Consider the following 3,196-nt stretch of genomic DNA (forward strand, 5'->3'; position numbering starts at 1 on the left):
TAAATTTGAGATGATTATCTCAAAATGAAGGAAGTTGATGGATATTTTGTTCTCTGATTCAAGAATTATGGGAAGAATTGAAGAATTCCTGTGAATTATGTGAGAAATGTGTGTTATATTTCTGAGTTTTTACAATTGTTGAAATGAATTCGAGACGAGTAACAGAGAATTGAAAAAAATTTTGGAAATTTTGTTTTATTGAGTTTGTGTTATTCGGTGAATGATATTGTTAATTTCGTGAGAAATGCACAATTTCACTCTTGTTTAACGTTTCTACATTATTTGTAACAATTTGAGATGATTATCTCAAACTGAAGGAAGTTGATGTATATTTCTGTTGTCTGATTCATGAATTATGGAAGAATTGAATAATTCTTGTGAATTATGTGAGAAATGTGTGTTATACTTATGAGTTTCTACAATTGTTGAAATGAATTCGAGACGAGTAACAGAGAATTGAAAAAAATTTTGGAAATTTTGTTTTATTGAGTTTGTGTTATTCGGTGAATGATATTGTTAATCTTGTGAGAAATGCACAATTTCACTCTTGTTTAACGTTTCTACATTATTTGTAACAATTTGAGATGATTATCTCAAAACTGAAGGAAGTTGATGGATATTTCTGTTTTCTTATTCATGAATTATGGGAAGAATTGAAGAATTCTTGTGAAATATGTGAGAAATGTGTGTTATACTTATGAGTTTCTGAAATTGTTGAAATGAATTCGAGACGAGTAACAGAGAATTGTAAAAATTTTTTTGAATTTTGTTTTATTGAGTTTGTGTTATACGGTGAAAGATTTTGCTAATCTTGTGAGAAATGCACAATTTCACTCTTGTTTAACGTTTCTTCATCATTTGTAACAATTTGAGATGATTATCTCATAACTGAAGGAAGTTGATGGATATTTCTGTTTTCTGATTCATGAATTATGGAAAGAATTGAAGAATTCTTGTGAAATATGTGAGAAATGTGTGTTATACTTATGAGTTTCTACAATTGTTGAAATGAATTCGAGACGAGTAACAGAGAATTGTAAAATTTTTTGAAATTTTGTTTTATTGAGTTTGTGTTATACGGTGAAAGATTTTGCTAATCTTGTGAGAATGCACAATTTCACCCTTGTTTACCGTTTCTACATTATTTGTAACAATTTGAGATGATTATCTCAAAACTGAAGGAAGTTGATGGATATTTCTGTTTTTTGATTCATGAATTATGGGAAGAATTGGAAGAATTCTTGTGAATTATGTGAGAAATGTGTGTAATACTTATGAGTTTTACAATTGTTGAAATGAATTCGAGACGAGTAACAGAGAATTGAAAAAAATTTGGAAATTTTGTTTTATTGAGTTTGTGTTATTCGGTGAATGATATTGTTAATCTTGTGAGAAATGCACAATTTCACTCTTGTTTACCGTTTCTACATCATTTGTAACAATTTGAGATGATTATCTCAAAACTGAAGGAAGTTGATGGATATTTTGTTTTCTGATTCATGAATTATGGGAAGAATTGAAGAATTCTTGTGAAATATGTGAGAAATGTGTGTTATACTTATGAGTTTCTACAATTGTTGAAATGAATTCGAGACGAGTAACAGAGAATTGTAAAATTTTTTTTGAAATTTTGTTTTATTGAGTTTGTGTTATACGGTGAAAGATTTTGCTAATCTTGTGAGAAATGCACAAATTCACCCTTGTTTAACGTTTCTACATTATTTGTAACAATTTGAGATGATTATCTCAAAACTGAAGGAAGTTGATGGATATTTTGTTTCTGATTCATGAATTATGGAAGAAAATTAAAATTCTTGTGAATTATGTGAGAAATGTGTGTTATACTTATGAGTTTCTACAATTGTTGAAATGAATTCGAGTCGAGTAACAGAGAATTGTAATTTTTTTTTGAAATTTTGTTTATTGAGTTTGTGTTATACGGTGAAAGATTTTGCTAATCTTGTGAGAAATGCACAATTCACTTATGTTGAACGTTTCTACATTATTTGTAACAATTTGTGATGATTATCTCAAAACTGAAGAAAGTTGATGGATATTTCTGTTTTCTGATTCATGAATTATGGAAGAATTGAAGAATTCTTGTGAATTATGTGAGAAATGTGTGTTATACTTATGAGTTTCTACAATTGTTGAAATGAATTCGAGTCGAGTAACAGAGAATTGTAATTTTTTTTGAAATTTTGTTTCATTGAGTTTGTGTTATCGGGTGAAAGATTTTGCTAATCTTGTGAGAAATGCACAATTTCACCATTGTTGAAACGTTTCTACATTATTTGTAACAATTTGAGATGATTATCTCAAAACTGAAGGAAGTTGATGGATATTTCTGTTTTTGATTCATGAATTATGGGAAGAATTGAAGAATTCTTGTGAAATATGTGAGAAATGTGTGTTATACTTATGAGTTTCTACAATTGTTGAAATGAATTCGAGACGAGTAACAGAGAATTGAAAAAAATTTTGGAAATTTTGTTTTATTGAGTTTGTGTTATTCGGTGAATGATATTGTTAATCTTGTGAGAAATGCACAATTTCACTCTTTTTACCGTTTCTACATTATTTGTAACAATTTGAGATGATTATCTCAAAACTGAAGGAAGTTGATGGATATTTCTGTTTTCTGATTCATGAATTATGGGAAGAATTGAAGAATTCTTGTGAATTATGTGAGAAATGTGTGTTATACTTATGAGTTTCTACAATTGTTGAAATGAATTCGAGACGAGTAACAGAGAATTGAAAAAAATTTTGGAAATTTTGTTTTATTGAGTTTGTGTTATTCGGTGAATGATATTGTTAATCTTGTGAGAAATGCACAATTTCACTCTTGTTTAACGTTTCTACATTATTTGTAACAATTTGAGATGATTATCTCAAAACTGAAGGAAGTTGATGGATATTTCTGTTCTCTGATTCATGAATTATGGGAAGAATTGAAGAATTCTTGTGAAATATGTGAGAAATGTGTGTTATACTTATGAGTTTCTACAATTGTTGAAATGAATTCGAGTCGAGTAGTAACAGAGAATTGTAAATTTTTTTTGAAATTTTGTTTTATTGAGTTGGTGTTATACGGTGAAAGATTTTGCTAATCTTGTGAGAAATGCACAATTTCACTCTTGTTGAACGTTTCTACATTATTTGTAACAATTTGAGATGATTATCTCAAAACTGA

This window comes from Leptinotarsa decemlineata, unplaced genomic scaffold (genome assembly GCF_025532065.1).
Source record: "Leptinotarsa decemlineata unplaced genomic scaffold, Ldec_3_MD MMD2_P_RNA_scaffold_2, whole genome shotgun sequence".
Taxonomy (NCBI): domain Eukaryota; kingdom Metazoa; phylum Arthropoda; class Insecta; order Coleoptera; family Chrysomelidae; genus Leptinotarsa; species Leptinotarsa decemlineata.